Source organism: Podarcis liolepis (genome assembly GCF_965112155.1).
Source record: "Podarcis liolepis genome assembly, chromosome: 3".
In the NCBI taxonomy this organism is placed as follows: domain Eukaryota; kingdom Metazoa; phylum Chordata; class Lepidosauria; order Squamata; family Lacertidae; genus Podarcis; species Podarcis liolepis.
The window spans coordinates 69,926,393-69,943,573 of NC_139557.1; the positions used below are offsets into that span (position 1 = coordinate 69,926,393).

At 41.0% G+C, this 17,181-nt stretch overlaps 1 protein-coding gene across 15 annotated transcripts in view; it reads left to right on the top strand.

Moving 5' to 3' along the window:
- The window catches only part of ARID1B (AT-rich interaction domain 1B), a 357,120-nt gene that overhangs the window by 37,859 nt on the left and 302,080 nt on the right, over positions 1 to 17,181 (top strand). The window lies entirely within an intron of this gene.

A 17,181-nucleotide genomic window follows, 5' to 3' on the forward strand; every position in this document is an offset into this window, starting at 1 on the left:
GCTGTGTCTGCTACTCTGAGCTTCTGCAGGAGGAAAGGCAGGATATAAATTGAATGAAGAAATAAATGAAAGAGTAAAAATATTCCATATCAGAGCAAGGTATTTTTTATAGGCTGGGGGATAACTGTTTTTGCTATTTATATCTATATTTTGATCTCTGTCTTCAGTGTTGTATTTCCTTTGTTAGCATCATGGTTGATGAATTCATAAAAAAATCTTTATTTTTGGTCTATAGGCTCTCATTTTTGTCATTAGCAATTCTTACGATAGCTGAATATCTTTTTCTGCTATTGATAGTTTCCTGAAATAAGAACAGTATTGTTCAGAGTGAGAAATCACCCTGTTTTTGTTCAGATAATTGTTATCAATGTCATTTTTGCATACACTTTATAAGTATGTATTGTGTCAGTTTCTCCCCCCTCCCTCCCCCCCCTCTCTCTCTGTGTGTGTGTGTGTGTTTGTATCCATCCCACTCACTAAAGTGCAAAGGTTTCCCCCCACCTGTCAGAGATCATGTAAGTTGCATGGATCTCTTCTAGTCAAGTTAGGTTTCCCTGTTGATGACAACTTCTTCTCTGCCATATCTCAGAGGGTTAATTACTTACATACTCAGCATATATTAGCAAGGATGCAGTCATTGTTTTTTTGAATGGGTATAGTAGATGAAGGCTACCCAGAGACTATGCCGGCAAATCTCTGATCAGGCTTGTTATTGAAGCTTGTGCTCTGTTATAAGCACAAGGCCCTTTTTTTGATAATGAAGAGAAAACACCATTTTGTCTCTACACGTGGCTAACTAGAATTAATTTTCTTTTATTATTTGATGTTAAATATGACAAAGATGAAAATAATGACCTGCCTGGAAAGTGTATTTGTTACATTGGCATGGAATATTCAACAAGTGGCTAATTAGGTTGTAACTATACATTCACAGTTTTGCTGAGGTATTGTGTTTCATCTTCTGAAAACATGGACCACATGTGTTGCATAAATATAAGCTTATATTACCATACAGAGAAAGTTGCATGTGATTATGGAGCAAACTGAACCATTCAGTGTGGGGTTTAGTTGGCAGGGTTGCAGTAACGGAGCCTTACTTGTTTAGAGATGAGCTGTTTAGTTGAATAGTGACATGAAACGTATTTTGGTGTAACTTAATAGAGCTATTAGAACTGACTGTTACCTGTTATTTGGAAGCAAAGAGGATAAGAGTCTTCACTCCATAATTTAATTAGAGGTGCTACATGTTTAACCATGCATACCCTTTATTTTTTTAAAGGATTTTTACTGTTTGTTATTTTAAGATTAGTGTTGCATTTTTCACTTGCGAATTGTAGGCTAATTGTAAAGTATCCATCTGAAGGCAGTGATCTGGCACAGTGATTGGCTGCTGGCCCTGTCTGTCTTTTTGCGGCATTAATATAATTGGCTAAGAAATATTATGGTTATGATTACTAAAACTCTTTGGGGAAGCAGTAAGAAGATAATTACAACATTGGATTTTTATTGAATGGACATCAACACCTAGAAATGATTTCACTTTGGACAGCCTCCAGAGCTTCATGTGTTTCGTTTGTGAACCTCTAATAATCTGAATCCCGTTCTTTTCATTTAGCTTGCATATTATTGCCTTTTTGTAAAGGACTAAAATTCAAGAATATGGGTTTGTCAATTAAATTGCCAGGGTAGCAAGTTGTCTTTGAATAAAGCCAAGTGGTAAGTTGGCTCAGATTGTTATGGATTGATTCTAAAAAGCCCGCTTTGTTGAGTTCAGTATGTTTTTGTGGCTGTAGGCATTATATCAGATAAGTGGAGCCATGCAACAAAATGTGATTTGTGCAGAAACTTTTAAAACTCTCCCTTCTTAGCCAGGGGGCTGCCCTGCTCTTGAAAGACGGGATACCTAGGAGGAGCCATTGAAGACATACAGTACATTGGCAGCTGTCAACCTGTTTTTTCAGAGCTTTAAAATTATTATTGTTATTATTATTATTATTATTATTATTATTATTATTATTATTATTGCTATCACCATTTATTACATCCTTTATAAGGCTAAATATCTGGTGGATATGTAGCTAGAAATGTAAGATGTGATGAATAAGGTATCATTTTATCAATTGTGCATGTAAACTGTCTAATTTTGAGAAAGGAAATTAGGTATAGCTTTCCCTGATTCATGAGACTTTTCAGCAGAATTATGTGGAGTATCAGAAAAAGATCAATGCTGAGTTGAATGGAAATGGAAGCAGTGGCGGAGCTTCATGCTCCGGCACCTGGGGTGGAGAGCAGGTGCGGGCGTGGCTGGCGCACGCCCCGAGGGCGAGGCGTGCATCCCGGGAGCGTGGCACTGCGCCTGCAGGGGCATGGCACCCAGCGCGGTGGGGCTCCAGCCGCAATGGTACCCCACTGGGATCGTGTTGCCGGGGGCGGTGTGCTCCTCCGCCCCCCTCTTCCTCCGCCAGTGAATTGAAGTTATTCCACCTCGCAGATCTACCATACCATGGCTTGCCAATAGCTGCAGGCACATATATACCCACTGGGCCTCCTCCCCTGCTGAAATTAGAAACATTCTATGGCAGCCCATAGAACAGATTGTAGTGTGTGGTTTGGTTATACTCTATATATGGTTCCCACAATGATAACAACAATAACAATAATAATTTTATAATTTATACCCCACTCATCTGGCTGGGTTTCCCCAGCTACTCTGGGCGGCGTACAGAACATAAAAAATTGTAAAAAATAGAGATTTAAAACTTTCCGATACAGAGTTGCCTTCAGATGTCTTCTAAAAGTCAAATAGTTGTTTATTTCCTTGATGGGAGGGCATTCCACAGGACGGGCGCCACTCACCGAGAAAGCTCTCTGCCTGGTTCCCTGTAACCTCACTTCTTGCCGTGAGGGAACCGCCAGAAGGTCCTCAGAGCTGGACCTCAGTGTCTGGGCTGAATGATGGGAGTGGAGATGCTCTTTCAGGTAAACTGGGCCAAGGCCATTTAGGGCTTTAAAGGTCAGCACCAACACTTTGAATTGTGCTTGGAAACGAACCAGGAGCGATGTTACATGGTTTTGGTTGTCACTCCCAGTCATCAGTCTAGCTGCCGCATTCTGGATTTGTTGTAGTTTCTGAGTCACCTTCAAAAGTAGCCCCATGCGGAGCACATTGTAGTAGTCCAGTCAGGAGATAACTAGAGTATACACAGCTCTAGTGCAAGACAGTTTGCAGGCAGGTTGGGTCTCAGTGCGTGTACCAGATGGAACTGGTAGACAGCTGCCCTGGACACAGAATTGACCTGTTCCTCCATGGACAGCTGTGATGTTGGTCATATTGGCCGGGTCCAAAGAATAATAACCTCCTCTTTCAGTGTTTCTGGGAAGGCTTTCCCACAGAGGGAAGCATTTGCCACCCCTTGGAGCCCATTGCCCAGCCCATCCCGGCTCACTTTTATGAGCCAGGATGGGCAAGGATCAAGGAGACAGGTGGTCTGTTTCACTCGTCCAAGCAGCCTGTCCACATACTCGGAGGCACAGATTGGAATTGATCCCATGCAACTTGACTAGACAGGACTCTGGCACGCTCCCGCCCCAGCACTGTTCCCATAGTGGAGTCTATCTCTTTATGAATCTGAGCGACTTTATCTGCAAAAAAACTTTGCAAAATCATTGCAGGAGATATTGGGGTCCTCACCATGCCCCAATGGTGGGGGTAGTTCCATTAAATTGTGAAACACCTGAAAGAGTCTCCTGCTGCTGTTTTCTGCAGATGCAATACAGGCGGTGAAGAAGGTCCTCTTCGCCATCATTATCGACACTTGGTAGGCTCGACGTTGAGCTCTAACCTGTGTCTGGTCCGATTCAGAATGAGTTTTCCGCCACCAGCACTCTAGCAGTTACTGTGGTTTGAAACTGAGCCCACATGTCCAAACAAGTTGATGACCCCGTACTATACTTTGCTCTAAGAAGGAAAATGTTGATATTTCATGACATGTTCTTCAAACAGATTTGCCCATACGTATAATATTTTACAAACGAAATTCTGGGTCTTTTTAATTTTGGATATGTATGGAAGGAACCCAGAAATATTTTTATAAAAGTATACTTGGAAAACAACATTATAGCCATTTTGTAAGAATACCAAAGGCCTGCACGTCTACATGATAGAATCTGCAAGGACAAAAAGAGGGGAGGTCCAATGCTCCACTGCAAAGCGGAACTATGTACCGCCTAAAGGCAGAAATTCTAATTGAAAATTCTGAATGTTTAAAGTGGATGATCTAACAAGATGTTGAACCCTTCAGCCACTCCCCTCTGATATGTTTTTCACCACAGATGTGTTTCAGTCTCTGAAACAAGAAGTGAGCCCTTTCAAAGGAAACACAACCAGGAGTGAGGCAATTGAAGGGCAAACACTGTGTGAAGAGGGAAATAAGACTACTACTTCTTCTCTTCTTTAAAACACTAATCCCTTTCCTACTTTACCACTGTGCAGTACAATGTGTTTTCCAAGAAGTGCCATGGTCACATCTAGATAAAGTCTAAAGCAGCTAGCTCTTCAAGGTACAGGAGTCCTGCCCTAGTGTGGTCACCCTAATCCTAGGTGGCTACATTTCCCCAGAAATACAAAGGAATAATACTAAATATAAATTAATAGGACAACTGTTCAGAATCAATGAAGGATCTGAATGTATATTGATACAGTCAGAAGTAATGAATATTCAACAGCTCTGAAAATCAGGCCAAATATATTTATAGGCTTCAGTACATTGCACAGTTATGCTGCTGGCCTTGAAACCAATAGAATTTGAAATTTCTCCCATGGAAGTATTGTTAAATATATATATATTTTTAAAAAAAACAAGTTCAACTTCTTATTTATACTACAGTGCTTTTCTTTATTAAAGGAAGTTCATTAGATCCTGTCTGCACAGTAATTGTGCAGTGCCAGCGTGTCTTTGGGCAGGGTCTGAAGGTGTCAGTCAGATTCATCAGGATGAAAGGCCTCCTTTCCTAAACTCCATTCAACAGAATAAAATTATTTGTCAGTCATATCAGCTCAGCTGGATCCCGTGAAAGTAGGTAAAGATGCACACTTTTCTCAAAAGATCGGCAGTCCCTCTTACCTGAAATGTGTTCCAAAGAAAGTGAATCTTCAATTAGTTATATTGTTGAGTAAATGGTATAACACATTGGCATGCATCAGCCCTTGTGTAGTTGACTAGAGCAACATCCTATTGTGTAAAAATATAATGCTTGCATATAATGCTAAACCATGGTGTAGCGCTATGTACACAAGTTAGAGTGAGTTTAAAGCAGGATTCCTCAAACTCGGCCCTCCAGATGTTTTGAGACTACAATTCCAACCATCCCTGACCACTGGTCCTGCTAGCTAGGGATCATGGGAGTTGTAGGCCAAAAACATCTGGAGGGCTGAGTTTGAGGAAGCCTGGTTTAAACCCTCAAATTTGTGTGCGCCCTTCTGCTCCACCTTTGTAGCCAGTGAAGATGTTCTCCAGCATTTAGTTTCACTTTCACCAAATCTCAGTTTGTCATTGTTTACAAACCAGCGATTGTGGGTTATCATAAACTTTGGTCAGTAAAACAAAAATAAGCTGACTTCAAACCATAGGTTATTAAGATGGCTTGTTAAACTAAGCATAGTTTTTGATAAACCAAGATCTCTGGTATATATGCAAGGACAAGATGAGATTCTGTAAAACTAAATGCTGGCTAGCTGCTCCTCCTGGCTGTGTGTGGGGTGAGAGGAGAGGAGAGGTGGGAGTGCATGAGCCCAAGTCTTCATCCATACGAAATGACATTGTTTCAGAATAGCTGTAGGAATATGCAAATTAGCCACCCATTTCCCATGTGTCTAAGTTTTTAGATTTTAAACAGACACGTGCTCAGGTCAAATGCCAATGGTTGTGGAAATGAAATGAAGGGAGATTCACATCTCCTGCAGACAATTCTTATCAGAAGTGACCATCTAACAGTAAACCAAGGGACAAGATCAAAAGGTCCTTTTGTTAGCACAGTTATTGATCACAGTTTTAGGCAGTGAAAAACACTGATGTTGCACTGCCCAGTGCAAGTATTTTCTTAAGGCAGATGCGGGCACGGAGGAAGCAACTTACGGGGGATTGGCAATGCCAAGCACAGTGTTTTCATGTTAACAGAGCCATAGTCTTACCTTTGCCCTTGTAACCACAAAACGGGACTGTTTACCTTAAAAAACCCCAAAGCACCAAATGTTAGGATTAATGCCCCAAAGGGATCTTCGGCTCCCTATAGCCATCCTAGGATGCTACAGGTTTTCTTGGAACAGCATGCCCCTTGCAAGCACTTCTGCATACTAGGGTTAAGAAATCTTAAACCACTGTAGGGTGTCCAGTGTCCAGTGAATGAAGTGACAGAGGCCCTATGGGAATACCGATGTAATTATACCAAGTTTTTTAAACATATAAAATGCTATCTTGGGGATTGGATGGGGAATCTTTGCTTTTAACACTTTTTACACTTTTGCTGATTGCCCCAAAACGCTATGAAGTTGCCCTATGCCTTGCATAGAAGTCAGCATTCACATAGCCTTACACATTTTTATGTATAAGTAAGATTATTTTAAGTAGGGGGTATGCTTGTATGCTGTACTGCTGGGAAATGTTCAGTCTTTTCCCCCTTTCTGTCTGATGCTAAGCCTCATTGACTAAATTGAAAAAGACTTCTCATAGCAGGATAAGACTTTATGTTGTATTGTCTCCTTTAGAATTATCCCTTCCATTAAGTATAATTCACTCTATAGAGGGAGGTGAGCATAGATTATGGATAATCACAGAATCAAATTTGACACAAGAAAGAAACTTTATGGTAGCTTAGCTCTACATCTTAACAGTGGTCATCCGACAATGTTTACTGAAGAAAATCCCTAAAGTAGCACAATTGCATTATTATGGAAAATAGAAACATTATAATGATTTCTATCTTTACAATGATGTCGGAAATTGTAGGCTAAACAGAAAATGCTTGCTGCATTGGGAGAGCAAAGCTTATTCAGCTGGATGACACAATACCTTCTGGAAAAGGCATTGAGACCAAAGTTTGCCTCTGTGTCTTCAGACGTATGCATTCAATAAGGCATTAGCTGTTGTGTTAAATATCTATATTTCAAAGGCACCAGGCTTGCTTATATTCAAAGGCCCATGTTCAGTTGTAAAAGAAGAGCCATACAGTGTGGGCTGGCAACTGGGGCACCATATAACCACTTCTGGAGCTATGGTGGATGTTAGGTTTTAAATTAAGACTCCATTCTGATTTGAGGTTTATTGTGTTAGTTTTCTTGGAAATAATGTTAGTGCTTCTGTCCCAATTTCTAACATTCCTTTTTCAGTGCACTATCTGTTGTGTTACAGAACTGTGGCTTTTAAAAATCAATATACCACCATGTCACAACTAAATTTTAAACGGCAGGAAAGAACCATACACCAGGATACCACCTCAGATTTTGTCATGTGAAATTACAACGCAAAACTGATTTTCTGAGTTAACAGGGTTGCAAAAGGAATCTCCCCCCCCCCCCGGGAAAACAACACTGTCATGAGCACTAAGCTTCCACTAGATTTGCAGAAGTGGCTTTTACACTGTGTGGAAGGTTACATAAAATGAGGAAATTATCAGGTGTGGAAACACCAGGAAAATAGAAGAAAGACCACATTCAGACAGCACTAAGATCCTCTTGTCCCCCTGCTGCTCACCATAAATGAGGAGGGTGTAGGATTACAGGGAAGAGAGAAAGCAGCAGGTGGAGTGGATGTGACGGTGGTGCGTTTTCTCATTGCATTTTAAAGTGGTTTGTGCATAATGCTGTAAGTGGCACTTTTGAGAGAGCCAGTGTGGTGTAGTGGTTACCTGGGGAACCGGGTTCGCATCTCCGCTCCTCCACATGCAGCTGCTGGGTGACCTTGGGCCAGTCACACTTCTTTGAAGTCTCTCAGCCCCACTCACCTCACAGAGTGTTTGTTGTGGGGGAGGAAGGGAAAGGAGAATGTTAGCCGCTTTGAGACTCCTTCGGGTAGTGATAAAGCGGGATATCAAATCCAAACTCCTCTTCTTCTTCTTTTGGTTGTTACGCTGTTCTGATTTGCATCTGTAGACATGGTTCAGATATAACATTAATGCACAATTTAGTGATACATTCATGGGCAGCAGCTCCCTCTCCTCTCTCACAAGCTCCCCCTGCCCTCTCCTTCTAGGGCAACCTTGGCCAATCTGGTGCCCTCTAGATATTTTGGACTGCAACTCTTCAGAGCAGCCCCAGCTAGCAGGGCACTAAACTGATGAAGGCTGCTCTAGAGTGTTGCTGTGAGAAGACAGAAGGCTCTTCTTCTGGTGAAAACTATTGGAGTTTGTCATTATTCTGAACTAGGCTAACTGATTAGTTTCAACGATTAGTTTAAAGTTCCAGGGACTCCAGGCTTTCAATAATATTTCAGAGGTTTTGATATCCTCTTCTCCCCCCCCCCCCACTTTTGTTTTGTTTTGGCAACATTACTCTACTTACTGATTTAAGGATTAAATCATAAATAGGTGTCAGACATGCTATTAAATATTTTGCAAGCTCAAACATATCATAATCCACATTAGAAAACAAATTTCACTCTTCAATTTGAAGCACTGTGCTCTAGGGAAAATAAGTGAGATCTGTTTGTGATATGTGAAAAGAGCAAATTGTATCCCCTTTTCACTTATTTTATACATTTCACAGATCAGGCTTGCCAGCATCCACATAAAATAAGATAAAATGAAAAAAAGAAAAGAAAACACTGAGCATACCATACACAATATACCGGTACTTGTTTTCAGCAGTTTGTCACATTGAACCTTTTGAAAATTCATATCCAAATTACAGTTCAACTTACATCGTTTTCATGTTATATCTGCTGCTGGTGTGCATGGAAACAACATTTAATAAAATATTGTAATTAAAAAGTACAAGGTATAGATATTGTTAGACTTATTTGAATCAAGTGGATTCCAAATACTTAACTACCAGTGTTACAGTTCCAGGTGCTAATCTTTCACAATGAAATTTTCTTTTTATAGTTTCTAAATACTCAAGTTAGGGTGCAATCCCAATCTGATATTTGACTCTTCCCCTGCCTGTTAGTTCTCTTGTGGAAATACACATGTTTTCCAGCTTGTTCCCCCCCAGTTGGGCTCCAGCATCAAAAGTTAGCCCATTTAAAGAAAAGAAAAAAACCTTCCCAGCGGGATGGGTGGGTGTGGAGGATAGTGGGTGGTGTAAAAAGTGTAGTTTTGTTCTTACACTGCTGTAGCGAGGATGACACAATTTTTTTGGCATCTAGTGCATCTGTTCCCCAATATCTTAGACTTCAGAATCAGCATTAAATGTTTAGATGTTTACATGTACACACAAACTTGGGTTTTCAACTTTGTTTGTATGTTAGATACAAGGTTTTGCTCGATTTTGTTTTGTCCATACATCTTTCAATCAAAATAAAATATTTTTGTTCCTGTCAAATTGTGATTATGTGGACCTGGAATTTCCCACAGGTGGCTTTCTGAAATGGTGTTAAGTAGACCCTTTACCGTTTATATGTTGTACCCACTTTCCTTTTAACCTCTACATTTACCTTTATCTTAATTTTGTGGTCTAGATTTGAAATACAGTCGTACCTCCATTTACATAACCCTCTGGTTATATACCCCTTCATGGATCACTGCCTTGCCGTGGCGAAGGGGCTTGAAGAACTCAGAGAAGCTATGAACTACGCCGAGCAGGGCACCCAAGATGAACAGGTCATAGTGGAGAGTTTTGACCAAACGTGATCCACCTGGAGTAGGAACCGGCAAGCCACTCCAGTATCCCTGCCAAGAAAACTCCATGGACAAAGACAACAGGCATATAAAAGTTATGACACTGGAAGATGAGCCCCTCAGGTCGGAAGGTGTCCAACATGCTACTGGGGAAGAGCGGAGGACAAGTACAAGTAGATCCAGAGCTGATGAAGCGGCTGGGCCAAAGCCGAAAGGACGCTCAGTTGTGGATATGCATGGAAGCGAAAGGAAAGTCCAATGCTGTAAAGAAAAATATTGCATAGGAACCTGGAATGTAAGAACCATGAACCTGGGTAAGTTGGATGTGGTCAAAAATGAGATGGCAAGAATAAATATTGACATCCTGGGCATCAGTGAGCTAAAATGGACGGGAATGGGCGAATTCAGTTTGGATGACTATCATATCTACTACTGTGGGCAAGAAACCCGTAAGAGAAATGGAGTGGCCCTCATAGTCAACAAAAGAGTGGCGAAAGCTGTACTGGGATGCAGTCTCAAAAATGATAGAATGATCTCGATACGAATCCAAGGCAGACCTTTTAACATCACAGTAATCCAAGTTTATGCACCAACTACTAGTGCTGAAGAAACTGAAATTGACCAGTTCTATGAAGACTTACAAGACCTTATCGAAGTGACACCAAAGAAGGATGTTCTGCTCATTATAGGGGATTGGAATGCTAAAGGAGGGAATCAAGAGATAAAAGGAACAACTGGCAAGTTTGGCCTTGGAGATCAAAACGAAGCAGGGCAAAGGCTAATAGAGTTCTGTCAAGAGAACAAGCTGGTCATCACAAACACGCTTTTCCAACAACACAAGAGACGACTCTACACATGGACATCCCCAGATGGGCAACATCGAAATCAGATTGATTATATTCTCTGCAGCCAAAGATGGAGAAGCTCTATACAGTCAGCAAAAACAAGACCTGGAGCTGACTGTGGCTCAGATCATCAGCTTCTTATAGCAAAATTCAAGCTTAAACTGAAGAAAGTAGGAAAAACCACTGGACAGGTAAGATACAATCTAAACCAAATCCCTTATGAATACACAGTGGCAGTGAGGAACAGGTTTAAGGATTTAGATTTGCTGGACAGAGTGCCTGAAGAACTATGGATGGAGGCTCGCAACATTATACAGGAGGCAGCAACTAAAACCATCCCAATGAAAAAGAAATACAAGAAAGCAAAGTGGCTGTCCAACGAGGCCTTACAAATAGCGGGGGAGAGAAGGCAAGCAAAATGCGAGGGAGATAGTGAAAGATACAGGAAACTGAATGCAGATTTCCAAAGAACAGCAAGGAGAGACAAGAAGGCCTTCTTAAACGAGCAATGCAAAGAAATAGAGGAAAGCAACAGAATGGGAAGAACCAGAGATCTGTTCAAGAAAATCGGAAATATGAAAGGAACATTTCGTACAAAGATTACCATAATAAAGGACAAAAGTGGTAAAGATCTAACTGAAGCAGAAGACATCAAGAAGAGGTGGCAAGAATACACAGAGGAATTATACCAGAAAGATATGGATGTCTCGTACACCCCAGGTAGTGTGGTTGCTGACCTTGAGCCAGACATCCTGGAGAGTGAAGTCAAATGGGCCTTAGAAAGCACTGCAAATAACAAGGCCAGTGGAAGTGATGGTATTCCAGCTGAACTGTTTAAAATTTTAAAAGATGATGCTGTTAAGGTGCTACACTCAATATGCCAGCAAGTTTGGAAAACTCAGCAGTGGCCAGAGGATTGGAGAAGATCAGTCTACATTCCAATCCCAAAGAAAGGCAGTGCCAAAGAATGCTCCAACTACCGCACAATTTCACTCATTTCACATGCTAGCAAGGTTATGCTTAAAATTCTACAAGGAAGGCTCAAGCAGTATGTGGACCGAGAACTCCCAGAAGTGCAAGCTGGATTTAGAAGAGGCAGAGGAACCAGAGACCAAATTGCAAACATGCGCTGGATTATGGAGAAAGCTAGAGAGTTCCAGAAAGACATCTACTTCTGCTTCATTGACTATGCAAAAGCCTTTGACTGTGTTGACCACAGCAAACTATGGCAAGTTCTTAAAGAAATGGGAGTGCCTGATCACCTCATCTGTCTCCTGCGAAATCTCTATGTGGGACAAGAAGCTACAGTTAGAACTGGATATGGAACAACTGATTGGTTCCAAATTGGGAAAGGAGTACGGCAAGGCTGTATATTGTCTCCCTGCTTATTTAACTTATATGCAGAATTCATCATGCGAAAGGCTGGGCTGGATGAATCCCAAGCCGGAATTAAGATTGCCGGAAGAAATATCAACAACCTCAGATATGCAGATGACACAACCTTGATGGCAGAAAGTGAAGAGGAATTAAAGAACCTTTTAATGAGGGTGAAAGAGGAGAGCGCAAAATATGGTCTGAAGCTCAACATCAAAAAAACGAAGATCATGGCCACTGGGCCCATCACCTCCTGGCAAATAGATGGGGAAGAAATGGAGGCAGTGAGAGATTTTACTTTCTTGGGCTCCATGATCAGTGCAGATGGTGACAGCAGTCACGAAATTAAAAGACGCCTGCTCCTTGGGAGAAAGGCAATGGCAAACCTAGACAACATCTTAAAAAGCAGAGACATCACCTTGCCAACAAAGGTCCGTATAGTAAAAGCCATGGTTTTCCCAGTAGTGATGTATGGAAGTGAGAGCTGGACCATAAAGAAGGCTGATCGCCGAAGAATTGATGCTTTTGAATTATGGTGCTGGAGGAGACTCTTGAGAGTCCCATGGACTGCAAGAAGATCAAACCTCTCCATTCTGAAGGAAATCAGCCCTGAGTGCTCACTGGAAGGACAGATCGTGAAGCTGAGGCTCCAATACTTTGGCCACCTCATGAGAAGAGAAGACTCCCTGGAAAAGACCCTGATGTTGGGAAAGATGGAGGGCACAAGGAGAAGGGGACGACAGAGAATGAGATGGTTGGATGGTGTTCTTGAAGCTACTAGCATGAGCTTGATCAAACTGCGGGAGGCAGTGGAGGACAGAAGTGCCTGGCGTGCTCTGGTCCATGGGGTCACGAAGAGTCGGACACGACTAAACGACTAAACAACAACAACTGGTTATATAAACTTTGACAGCAAACCCGAAAGTATTTTACATGCGCAGAAGTGGTCTGCACATGCACAGAAGCAGTCCTCAGGTTGCAGAAACCTCGGGATCCAACCGGACCTCCGGAATGGATCCCGTCTACAACCGGAGGTACCACTGTAATTTGTTCCAGGTTCTTTCCTAAAAGATAAAAATCTAAGAAGTCAGGGCTGCATAAATACAGCACCAGCTGTGGTTAAATACCGGCACTGCATCTGCAGCAGCCCTTAACAGAAGATAGAAAAGTTTTGTTTAAAATAAAACCTTTCCAAAGGAGAAAAGCAAAATTAAGGGGTTTAATGTATACTTTCAGGGAGCAGCACACAATGTGGTATCAACTTTGCAGGTTTCACTTCCATCTGTACAAAACAGAGCTAGAATCCAAAATGTAAGGGCCAGAGGAACTTTGCCAAAGCGGTATTGGTGTTAGTGATACGGTTTTATGTAAGGTATGATTGTTCGTTTTTTGCTTGCTGATAAAAATGCAGGGGAGCGTTTTCCTTTGACACAGGGTTTGCTGAAACATCATTGCTGTCTTTTTGTAATACTCCTGTGGATGTTTTTGCACAAAGTAGTATGTGTCAGAGCTTGAAATATTCTTGCGCAGTTTCCTTTGAACAGGTAGTACAGGACAAGTTCTAGCACATAGTTCCTTGGCATGCGGCCGCCTACCACTGGGAAAGAATGCCTTTGCTTACACATAATTTGATCGGCTAAAAGTTTGCCAGTCATTTTGCAGTTTATATACTGGGCTTCCATTTTGAATCATGGCTTTCTTCTTAAAACAAAACAAGGAGGTAGCAGTAGGAAATATGGAGGCTGATAGAACAATTTGTGATTAGCCGCTGATTTTTTTACAGTGAATTTGAATTAAATGTACATATTTTAATTACTGCATTGTTTTGAACTGCTGTGTGTTCAGTGCAATCTCTGACCTGGTTGTGAGCAAAATATGAAAAATGTAGAGTTACTTAGAATCTAATCCTAGTGTAAATGGCTGAGGTTTAGAATCCATAAAAGAATTAAGTTTTTACCTTCCAACTCCTGCCTCCATAGTGTAATATACGTTTTAACATACTCGAACGACCATATAGAAGGGTATAGTCTTCTTATTCCTTACATTGACCCAGAATTGTGCTGCACTGTCACTCAGAAAATAGATATGACCTGGATACTCTAAACTGGCTGTGCTCAGATTACATTTTCTCCCTGGAGCTGTGCCTGGGAAGGAAAAAGATATGGAAAATGCCTTGTGCCAGACTCTTCCTTCCCTACCTTTCATCTCACCCTCATTGCAAGCAAAAGTGAACAGGTGAGATGGTGGGGATAGAGATGTACAGCTCTGCCATACAGTGGTACCTCGAGTTAAGTACTTAATTCGTTCCGGAGGTCCGTTCTTAACCTGAAACTGTTCTTAACCTGAAGCACCACTTTAGCTAATGGAGCCTCCCACTGCCGCTGCACCACCGGAGCACGATTTCTGTTCTCATCCTGAAGCAAAGTTCTTAACCTGAGGTACTATTTCTGGGTTAGCGGAGTCTGTAACCTGAAGCGTATGTAACCCGAGGTACCGCTGTACTAGGTTAAAATTTGCTTGCTTAACTCTCTTGCAGAGGTAAATATTGTATGACTAAAATGAGGTTTTACGCAAGCTTCTAGTTTACTAGTTATACTTTTCACTTTTCCAAAACCTATGCTGATGACAACACTATTTAGTTTATGCAGTGCTCCATGAATTGTAGTTTTCCATATAACTGCCAAATTGTAAGAGTTTTGAAGTAATACATGTGTGATGGGTGTTAATGTTCACATGAATGGCACTATACATGAGGATATGCATTATTTTTAGACTAACCATTTGAGACAGTTCATACACAGAAACAAGTGAACTAGTAAAGTTTTATGGACTAGTAACTTTTGCAGATTAATTTTCTGGGTAGTTGGGTAGGGTGCGTTCTGTAGTGTAATTGTATTATTTTTTTCAGTATAAAGACACAAGTTAATATTTCTATAACTGGCAGTCTGACCTCAATAGGCTGGACTCCTTTTAAAATTCCAGAACAAACAGAATATCAGAACATAGGCTGGGATGAATGCAACATACCAAGCTACCTTTGAAGCTGATGGGACTTTTAAAAATAGTTTGTTATATGGTACATTCTCTACTGTTTAATTGGAAAGAACATTAAACAAGCTAAGCATGCCCAAATTCTTGGATGCTCCAAATTCCCTTTTTGAAACCCAGCCATAGTGACTGCTTCCTCATCACACAACAGGGAGTGTTTACGATGATCCAAGCTGTAAGAAAATTTACAATACCGATAACACAGCTAGAATGATGAATGGAATACTGTCAGTAATGTAGAAAATTTCAAGGGAAAGGCAGTATAAAGTGGACAGGAGTGAAGGAGGCTTTTGGGAAATGGACTTATTACATTTGTGCATGCCTGCCTATGTGTTTGAAATGCTGGCAGGGGATCAAAGGGAAAGGGAGCTTTAGAATATGGTTCAGCATAGAACCCCTGTGCCTTTTTAATCTGTCTCTACACTTCACTGCGTGTCCACAATCTGTTGTAACTAAATATCACTCTAGTGTTAAAGTCATCAATTTGTTATCATACCCTACTCTGTACTGAAACAATAATTTTTCAGTAATCAGCAACCCCCCTGAAGATTCTCAGGGGAAGTGTGTAAAACAGAAGGAAATAAATATTGGATGTAATCCAGTGTAAAGTACTTAAGGCCTTGTTGGCATTGTATTCTTTGAATTTCCTGATTTAACTTGACCGATTTTTCCTGGTTTAAATAAATCTAAAAAAACAAAAGATCAGCTGAGAATTTCTTGGAATGCAAATGCTTTCAAAGTTTTTGTTGGTGTACCAGTCAACGTTACAGACACACTGAAGTGTCTGTTGCTGCAAATATTGCCAAATAATTGGATTTGATAACCCGCCTTGAAGTATGACTGAGAGATCCTAAAAATTGACATACAGTGGATGCCTTATACTAGTCTAGAGATGCCTTATGCTAGCCTAGTCTGCACAGCAAAGCAAAGCAAAGCAAAGCAAAGCAAAGCAAAGCAAAGCATCATTAATGGTTTGCTCTAACTGCAGAGATGGCTCCCATTTTGCTCCAGGCCTCACATCACCCCCCTAACAGGAGCAATAGTTCACAGTCCCTGGTTTAGCATTACATCTGGGGTTTGTCATTTTCTCAATCCAAACAAACCATGATCCCTGGTTGGGATGTAATGCTGAGGTGGGAATAATAGTTCATTGCTTCCATTTGCACTGGGGGATGAGCAAAGCAGGATCCACCTGCACATTCATGATGGACCGCTAGCTATGATGTGTGAACACTGCCATTGTGTCAGACCATTGGCTATTGTAGCCCAATCCTTCTGTTCTCACTGGTAGTGGGTCTCATGTCTTGATTAAATATTTGTTTCAGTCATACTACTAAAGACCCTTTTAAATGGAGATAGCAGAGGTTGAATTGGAGTTCACAATAGCATGTGTTGTACCACTGAGCTATGTACTGCTGCCTGTCCAATGATTTGGTTTCATTTTCTACTACCAGGTAGAAAAGCCTTCAGTCACAGTGACCAATCCAGTCCCCTCATAGCTTCACAAGTAGTAAATGAAGTCTGCGTGAGAATTCCTGATTTATTTCTGGGTCCGCCAGTGATAACATTGGTGCAGCTGTGTTACCTCAGACTGACCTAGAAATAACCCATCTTAGTTGGAGTTCATTCAAGTAAGTGGAGATGACCTGCAAGGGAGCATTGTTTACATGCCCCTTCCTCCAATAATTATGTCAAGTCACAACTCGAGTCATCTGGTCCCTGGATCATGATGGAATGATCCTTGTCTAGGGTACTCACAGACTAAGAATATTTTCACCTCTTGAAGATATATTGAGGAAGATATGCTTTAGAGGGCCAGACTATGGGGAGCCCGGAAAAATTAATAATTACATTTTGGTCTTTTTTATTTTAGTTTTTTGTTTTTAATTGGATTATGATGTGGACATGTTGATTGGTTGTTTTTATTGGAAAATCAATAAAAATGATTTTAAAAAAAGATATATTGAGGAAGCAAGTTTTAAATTATGTTTATTTTTGTCATTTACACCAAATTGTTTTTTTATGAAAGGAAAGATTTGTGCTTATTAAAGTTAGGTAACTAGTAGCGTTAATGGGGGGAAAC